A 10,074-nucleotide genomic window follows, 5' to 3' on the forward strand; every position below is an offset into this window, starting at 1 on the left:
CGTTCGATTTCATATGCATCAACCAATCCAGCGGTGCGCGAACGAATGAGCGAACAAGTGAACAGGCGAACAAGCGAACAAACGAACAAGCGAACTGCTCCTACATATTAAAAGCTGGAAAGCGACACATGCAGTCATGCAGTCATGCAGTCAGGCAGGCAGGCAGGCGGGTAGGCAGGCTGTGAATTATACGGTTCGCATACAATATAAAGAGCGGTCTCCGTCCAGCCCCGTTCAAACAGTGTTTAACTTTGAACATGCTGAATCAGCTGCAGATGTAGAAGGAGATAATCATGTTTAATCGGCTTACAGAAACCTTGCGAATTTACAAACCAACATCGGTTACAGTTTTTAAATAAGGTCCGAAACAATGCAAAACAGACGCCCGCGCTTTCTCAGTCATATGCACAAATAAACATATACACATTTATCAGATAGACACACACACATACACATACGCACGCACGCACACACATACATACATACATACATACATACGTACATACATACATACATACATACATACATACATGCATTTCTTTTTTTATTCTTTTACTTGTTCCATTTACGGGCCTACAGCCATGCTCGAACTAATCGACCCAGTAACTTAATTTACATATTCAATCGATCAGTTATTGTTGAACTTCTTGACTAGTGACGTAAACAAACTTGCAGCGGTGAGGAGATAAGCACAAAGACGCGCACATGTAAAGACACAAACACACACACATACATACATATATACGTACATACATGCATACATACATACATGTATACATACATAGGTACGTACATAAACACACACATACACTCACGCGCACACACATATAGTTTACAGAAAACAGTAGACGAAGACAGGTGAAAGAACAACAAGCAGGTATATTAATTTGACGTTCAGGAAGAATGGAAAAGTCTTTGACATTTCGAACCTAAGCTCTTCAACAGAAAATATTAAGAGGGGGAAAACGGAGGGAGAAAAGAAATGTGCCGAGAATAACGGTTTAACATGGTAAGTATGTATGTATGTATGTATGTATGCATGTATCTATGTATGTATGTATGTATGTATGTATGTATGTATGCATGTATCTATGTATGTATGTATGTATGTATGTATGCATGTATCTATGTATGTATGTATGTATGTATGTATGTATGCATGTATCTATGTATGTATGTATGTATGTATGTATGCATAAGCTAGTGGACAATGGTGCCGCATTGTGGGACTGAACCTGATGCCACATAGTTGCGAAGCGAGGCTCTTTTTCACACAACAATGTCAGCCCCTAATTTTGGGATTGAAAGCTATACCACTACCAAACTGTATGCCACTGCATAATGCCAAAGGCCCCCACCTTCTCCGTCTAACGTAAGGACCTAATAATACAATAGCATAGAATCCAATGGCTCGCAGTTTTTCACTACTTTGAGGTCTGCAAGGCGTAAATAATTTTTTTCCTGCGATACCCAGTGACTCCACGTCACAAAAAAATTGCTACTAAAGGTGGAGTTGTCCAAACACTCTCATTCACCAAAGCCAAAAACGGAGAGAGCGACCTTCAAATACAATGAAATACACTATCACCAATTGTGACACTGCATCATAACGTCAGCCACTGGCTGAAAAAAGCAAAACTGGTGTTTACTGGACCTTTAAGTCTCGCCTGATGAATTTTTCAGCCATTCTTGCTTAAAGTCAGACAGTTGTATGAAACTTTAAGTACCAGAATTTGACTCTACTCTCCGTACTGAGTTGTCCAATAAATAAACTTTCTGCTGTTGTTCTCAAACCTTTTTAAAAAAGTAACAGCTTCTGATAGAGGCACAAGACCAAACGTTTTGGGGAGTAATCGATAACCTCGGCCCCAGTACTTGACTGGTACTTTATTTTATCGACTTTGGTGGGATGAAAGGCAAAGTTATCCTCGGTGGTATTTGAACGAAGAATCGAAAGATTCGGAATAAAAAGCGCAAAAATTTTTTTATCTGACGCTCTATTAATTCTGCCATTTCATCGCACCAGCCTACTTTAAAATAATCCTTTCTACTATAGGTAGAAAGCCTGAAATTTTCAGGGAAGAGGTTAGTCGATTACATCAACCCCATTACTTAACTGGTACTTACTTTATTGATCCCGAAAGGATGAAAGACAAAGTCGGTCTCAGTAGAATTTGAACTCAGAACGTAAAGGAGAACAAAATGCCGCTAAGCATTTTGACAGCATGCCTTAACCTGCTTAAAATATTGATTTCAATTTTTGGCACAAAGCTAGCAATTTCGGGGGTCGGATAAGTCGATTACATCGAACCCAGTGTTCAGCTGGTACTTACTTTATTGACCCCAAAAAGATGAAAAGCAAAGTCGACCTCGGTAGAATTTGAACTCAGAACGGATGAAGTGCTATACAATTTGCACGACGTTCTAACGATTCTGCTTTAAAATAGCATCAATTTAATAATCACTAAGGTCATGGTGGGGCGTCGCTTTGAGGACTTTTAGTTGAACGAATCGGCTCCAGTACTTGTTTTAAGTCTGGTACTTATATTTGTACATATATTACACACACGCACACACACACACACCCACACACGCACACACACACACACACATACACAAACACACACACGGTTTCCGTCTACAAAATCCACTTACAAGACCAGACACTTGCCCAAGATCTCTGGTAGCGGTGTAACTGAACCTAGAACTCTGATTGAGACATAAACTTCTTATCACAAAGCCATGCCTTTATACATACATACATACAGACAGACAGACAGACAGACAGACAGACAGACAGACAGATAGATAGATAGATAGATAGATAGATAGATAGATAGATAGATAGATAGATAGATAGATATTATGCATGTACGTATGTATGTACAGATGTATATATTTCCGTAATTTTAATCTCTAAGTTCAAACCATGTCATTGGGAAAAAAAAGCTTCTTATCAGACAGCCATATATAAATTGATATATAAATATATAACAATTTATATATCAGACGCCTATATAAATTGTTATTTAGAGTCATATCTTTAAGTATTTCATCTTTCTGTTAATTCAGAATCAACGATGGTCTTTTGGTAGATTTGAATGATTAAGAATTAACAAGGTCCGTTTGACTCTATGGATATATTATTACTTTTAATGTTATCATCAGTCCGAATACTCTGGATGCACGTTCGAACTGGGGAACAAGCTACTGTACGACGACTGGCAGCGTCATTCGGCGACTCACCGTAAGTAATTTTACGGAGGGGTCGAACGTGCATCAAGCATATTTGGACTCATAATAACATCGCGAATTTACTTATCACTTAGTGCTCCCCGTCCGTAATTTATTTACGGTGAACCGCCGCATAGCGCTGCCAGTCATCATAGGGTGACTGGAAAAGCATAAGAGAGGATAATCTGTTAATTCAGCTCATAGTGTCGTCTGCTTAGTGTCTGTGTCCGATGAGGAGGTAACTACTCCGAAATGCTAGCATCTCACAGTCTAGGTAGATGGCGCTGCGAGCTGATCCAGATGTATACACACTATTTGTCGACAAGCAAAATATATTCTCCGTGACAAAATGCAGTGAGTAGCTTGTTCCCTAGTTCGAGCGTGCATCAAGCATATTCGAACTGATAATAAAATTGCAAATTTATTTATCACTGCTTAGCGCTTCCCCTCCGTAATTATTATTACTGTCTATTGACAGGCATGGCTGTGTGGTAAAGAAGCTCGCGAAGCAAGTACATTATTTTGAATTCTGTCCCACTGCGCGGCACCTTGAGCAATTACGTTCTGTTGTAACCCTGAGTTGATCAACAATACTTTTGAGTGAATCTGGTGGACGAAAATTGTGTAGAAACCCATTGTGTGTGTCTTCGTGTTTGTTTATCCCCCAACACGACTTCACAGCCGGTGCTGGTTTGTTTACGTCCCCGTAACTTACCCGTTCGGCAAAAAAGACCAGATTTAAAAAGTAGCTCTTGAGGTCGATTTCTTCGACTAAACGCTTCAAGACAGTCCCCTAGTATGAGTGCAGTGGAATGACTGATAAAAGATAAAAGGAGACACATAGCCTCTAATTTTAGCATTAATTTCGGGGTCGTATATGTGGTAGAAAGACTTCTGACTAGTGTCTATTTTTGGGGGATGACCGTATCTATGCTGTGTGATAGACTTGATTCCTTCCCTTTACGTTAGCCGCTCTAGCATTTTGAATGGAAACCTTATTATTTTACGAAACCATTTCTCCTCGATATGACTAACTGTCCTTTTCTCTCATGACTTCTCTTATAATCTCTTCTCTGATGTTTTATCATTCTCGCTGTGCTACATGATTCAATTTTCCCTTTGATTTGTTGAAAAATTCGATTTCTTTTTACGGCGTATTTTTTTCTTCTCTTCATATTTTAATTCTAAATTGTTTTACCTTTTATTCTTTTCACGGTCGATTCTCTACAATTATTGCTTTATTATTACTTTAATTATCAAGGCGGTAAACTGGCACAATCGATAACACACCGCACAAAAAAAAAAAAAGATGCATCGCAGCATTTTCTGTCTTTACGATCCGGGTTCAAATTCATCGTTTCAGGGCGAACGTATTAATTACCAGTTAAGTTCTGCCATCGATGCAGTCGACTAGCTTATTCTTCTCTAAAATTTCAAGCCTGATTCCTAAAGCAGAAAGGATTATTTCAACAATTATTGCTTGCTTGTATCTAATTACCTGCAAAGATTTCCTTTTTCATCTCGAAACATAATATTTTGCTTGATTGCTTTGCACGATTTAACTTTCACTCGTTCAATTAATAACTCTTGTGTGCGATTAAAACGCCATGTTTGTATTGAACTTCAAGTTCTGTACTTGAATTTGTTTGCACTCTTTTTCTTTTCCTTATTTCTGCCATTAGACTGCGGCCATGCTGTGACACCTCTTTGAAGAATTTTAGACGAACAAATCGACTCCAAGGCTTACTTTTTTTTGTAAGCCTGTTACTTATTCTATCGGTCTCTTGCTGAGCAGCTAAGTTACGGGGGACGTAAGGACAGCGACACCGGGGTCAAATACAGACACATAAACAAATACACATACACACATATAAGACGGGCTTTTTCGAGTTTTCGTCTACAAAACCCACTCACAAGACTTTGGTCGGCCCGAGGATACAGTAGAATACCCCCACCCAAGTGCCACACAATGGAACCTTAGTAATAATATGTATACATACGTGATATATACATGTACACACACACACATATATATATATATGCATACATATATACATGTATAATATACATACATACATGCATACATACATACATACATACATATATATATATATATATATATATATATATATATATATATATATATATGTATGTATAATATTAGGGATAAAAATCCAAAATTACAGATAAAAACTCAATTAAAATCAATTTATTAAAAATTAAAATTAAATTAAGTTTCACAGTATTAAATATATATATATATATATATATATATATATATATATATATATATATATATATATATATTAATAAATAAAAGCACAATAAATAAGTATTATATAATACAAAGTAAATATCATAAGATAAAGATAATAAAACGACTACACGTGTTTCATAACCAATTTTCAAATAGAAAGAAAATTTAAATCGATTAAAATTAATTAAAACTATCGAAAATCAATTCCATTCAAAAATATAGCTAATCTTCAGGTCAAAATACACCAATAATAATAATAAAAGAATGTATATATCAACCAACAATAAATAACAAATGAATGTTACTTATTATATTAAGATAGAAAAATATTATTAAAAAATATCAAAATAATAAACATTACATAATCAACCCTACGTCCATTATAAAATAAGCTAACAGGTATATTATATGCAATGTTAGCTTATATATTATAATGGACGTAGGATCATAGATATATCATGACAACAAGGTATGCGATAAAAAAGAAAGAAAAGTCGAGAGATATGACAGGTTAGCTTGGGAAGTTAAGCAGTTGTGGTCGAGGAAAAAGGTAGCAGTAGTACCAATAATTATCGAGCCCTGGGAACAGTGAGCAAAAACCTCGAGAAGTACGTGGAACAAATAGGGACTACAATAAGGGTGGAGCACTTGCAGAAAACAGCATTGCTTGGAACCGCTCGAATACTCCGGAAAGTGCTCGAAAAGTAAGAGGTGTTACCTTAGTTCACTGGTAGTGAACAGCTGACACTGTAGTAGACCTCCAGCGGTAGAAGCTGTGCAAAGGCAATGATAATAATAATAATAATAATAATAATAATAATAATAATAATAATAATAATAATAATAATAATAATAATAATAATAATAATAATAGTAATAATAATAATAAACATTCTCTAGAACAACACTATGTACAAATCCAAATATATGGTACCCTAGGCATAACACCTACATGAACTTCTAACTTGTTGTCTCTTGAGGTCTCTGGGTGAGACTTGGATCCAACTTGTACAAATGCAAAACAAAAGTCAAACATAAAATAATAATAATAATAATAATAATAATAATAATAATAATAATAATAATAATAATAATAATAATAATAATAATAATAATAATAATAATAATAATAATAATAATGCTTTCTACTGGAAGCCCAAATTTGGAGTGTGTAACTGGTACTTATTTGATCGATCCCGAAAGGATGAAAGGGGAAGTCTACCTCGCTGGAATTTGAATTCAGAACGTAGCATTTCGCTGGGAGTGCTAACGTTTCTTATTTCTATATTACATACAAGGGGCTAAACATAGAGGATGACAAACAAGGACACACAAAGGGATTGAGCTGATTACATCGACCCCAGTGCGTAACTGGCACTTAATTTATCGAACCCGAAAGGAGGAAATGCAAGTCGACCTCGGCGGAATTTGAACTCAGAACGTAACGAAAGACGAAATACCTATTTCTTTACTGCCCACAAGGGGCTACACACAGAGGGGACAAACAAGAACAGACAAACGGATTAAGTCGATTATATCGACCCCAGTGCGTAACTGGTACTTAATTTATCGACCCCGAAAGGATGAAAGGCAAAGTCGACCTCGGCGGAATTTGAACTCAGAACGCAGTGGCAGACGAAATACCGCTAAGCAGTTCGCCCGGTGTGCTAACATTTCTGCCAGCTCGCCGCCTTATCAACAACAACAACAACAACAACAACAACAATAATAATAATAACAATAATAATAATAATAATAGCAATAATAATAATTGTGACTCACATTGCTGGTGCTTGTGAAAGTCTTGCGCAGAATGAGAACAAGCGTAGACACGACAAAGTAGCCCAAAACCTCCACTGGCTACTATGCCGTAAGTATGGATATTAGGTTAGGGGTGATTGGTACCAACATACACCGGAAAAGCAATGGACTAAAAGGGGAAGGCAAAAATTCTCTGGAACTTTGATTTCTAGACGAAGTGTTAGAACACCGAAGGCCGGATATAGTAACCTTTAGGAGGGACAAACAATAGTGCTTAATAATCGACACAACAGCGCCAGGAGATCAACATATCATCGTGAAAGAAAGAGAAAAAGTTAATAAGTATGGAGACTTTAGAATTGAGATTGCTAAGATGTGGCAGCTACGAGAGTCGAACATAAAGGTTACCCTTATTGTCATCGGAGCATCTGGAAAAATATCAGAAAACCTTAGATATACCCTACAATCTAGATGTATTGCAAAATTCGCCATTACGTGGAACTGCACGCATATTGCGCAAAGCACTGTCCGTCTGAGGTCCTTGTTGTGACTTGACAAACAATACAAACTCCCGGTAGACACAATATCTTCAATCAACAACCTGACTATTTTGTATACTGTGCGACGTCTATAACAATAATAATAATAATAATAAAAATAATAATAATAATAATAATAATAATAATAATAATAATAATAATAATAATATATACACTGGAAGCTATGCCAACATTATGGAATAACAACAGAAAAAAGATGGTATAAACACACGCCAGAAAAGGTCACAGAAAACGAGAAAGCAACCATACTCTGGGATATGCCAATACGCACAGATAGAGAAATTAAGGCAAATAGACCAGATATAGTTGTCAAAGATCATGAAGAAAAAAAATGCTTTCTAATTGATGTATCAATACCAGCAGATGACAACGTTTCTCTAAAAGAAATGGAAAAACTTTCAAAATACAAAGACCTGGAAATAGAGATAACTCGAATGTGGAATCTAAAAACAGAAACAATTCCTATCATAGTAGGTGCCTTAGGTATAATAAAAAAATATTCAGACAAATACATAACAAAAATAGCAGGACTTACAAATACATATAACATACAGAAAATTGCACTACTGGGTACTGCACACATTCTACGCAAAACACTTTCAATACAGTAAACATAAGAGCACCACAGCAAACCACAGCACATACCCAAGGCGCACAGAGCTGCGCTCGGTAGTGAAGTGAAAGCACGTTATAAAAATAAAACTACTGAATAATAATAATAATAATAATAATAATAATAATAATAATAATAATAATAATAATAATAATAATAATAATAATAATAATATGCAACACCAGGAGGTCCTGATGCAATACCACACACTGGCTCTCATGGCTTCTGATCTTAACTATTTGGAAGTGTTTTCATGTACACATTTTAGCTTAATTTAACAGACAGGCTGCAGAAAATATTCTGCACAATACCACAGATTTGCTTGTCAGTTGTTTGATCTTAATTAGTAGAATATGTCCCTTAGTGGCTGACGATATGTACACCTCTGAACACGAGCAGAAGTATACGAGAAGCATCATCGCCGTGTATTGAGATGAATTCTTTAGGGTTAGAATAATTCACCTTTGAAAACATGGGTGTTCCATTATTCATCCTTAAATAAATTATATTTAGATGCCTTTTGAGCGGGATCAGCTATTCGACCTGAAGAAAATTCTGACTGGGCCCAATCTGCAAGATCATGTGTTGCTTATCTTGATATAAGATCACCATATCGCGCACGTATAGTTGAGATACACGTGCCTGGCGTACTCTATCAGACGGGTAGTCATGATGGGTATAGTATAATGGGCTTCGTATATTTGTAAACCAGTGTCACTTTGATGGCATGCGTTGCTCTCGCACTCAATAATAATAACAACAAGAAGAAAGAAAGAAAGGAAGGAAGGAAGGAAGGAAGAAAAGCAATGCATGAGGAAATAATAAGCGTTCAAGGAGGTAAATATTATTTGAATGAGAATACACACAGAACGTACGGAGCTTTTGACACTCCAGTAAGGAGAAAGATAAAAGTTAAAACGGAGTATTTACAACTAAAACTCAACTCTGAACGAAAGAGGAAGGAGTTGATTGACACGGAAATATCTCCCTGAAGTTAATAGCTGCCAATAAAAAAAGCAGTTTGCAGAAATACCGCAGCTGAATTGAATGAATATTTTATTGAAGCATTCTACGCGCTGCTGACGCAATGATTATTGTATTAATTGAAATAAACATTAATATTGTATTAATTAAAAGAAATCATTAGGAAATTGGTGATGACATAAATCGCGGTGCTGAAGTCAGTTTCCGGTTTAATTTCAGTTTTATTTTTTTCTCTGTGATCTTTTAGTTGTTTCAGTCATTAGATTGCAGCCATGCTGGGGCACAATTTGAAAGGTTTAGTAGAATTAATCGCCCCCAGTAATTAGTTTTTGAAGCCTGGTACTTAATTTATCGTTCTCTTATGCGAAACCATTAACTTAGACGGGCATAAACAAACGAACACTGGTCGTGAAGCGCTGACGGTGGTGATGGTGGGGAAACACCAACACAAAGACGCATATATGTATATATATATATATATATATATATATATATATATATATATATATATATATACATAGATACCTATATATATATATACACATGCATGCATATATAGATATATACATACATACATACCTATATATATATATATATATATATATATATATATATATATATATATATATATATATATATATATATACATATACATATATATACAT

The sequence above is a fragment of the Octopus bimaculoides genome, chromosome 1, assembly GCF_046866305.1.
Source record: "Octopus bimaculoides isolate indiv1 chromosome 1, ASM4686630v1, whole genome shotgun sequence".
NCBI classification, from domain to species: Eukaryota; Metazoa; Mollusca; class Cephalopoda; order Octopoda; family Octopodidae; genus Octopus; species Octopus bimaculoides.